Source organism: Myotis brandtii, unplaced genomic scaffold, assembly GCF_000412655.1.
Source record: "Myotis brandtii unplaced genomic scaffold, ASM41265v1 scaffold532, whole genome shotgun sequence".
Classification (NCBI taxonomy): Eukaryota; Metazoa; Chordata; class Mammalia; order Chiroptera; family Vespertilionidae; genus Myotis; species Myotis brandtii.
The window spans coordinates 616,052-616,300 of NW_005369955.1; positions in this window are offsets into that span (position 1 = coordinate 616,052).

A 249-nucleotide genomic window follows, 5' to 3' on the forward strand; every position below is an offset into this window, starting at 1 on the left:
GAGGCTCGGGGCTCAGCCCAGGGAGCCGCTTCCTCCTGCTGTTTTGCTGTTTTGTTTTGTTTTGCTTTGTTTCTGCCCTTGGAGAGGTCGCTTCCGCGCGTCCAGTCGCTGATCCAGGGCTGAGCTGCTTGCCCCCGAGGCCCCTCCCCTCGCGGGCTTGGGGCTGTGGGTGACCCCAGCTGACCTGGCCCGTGTGTCCCCCTTCTCGGATGGGAACACGGCTGGCGGGGCGACCCCGGGAGGCTCCCT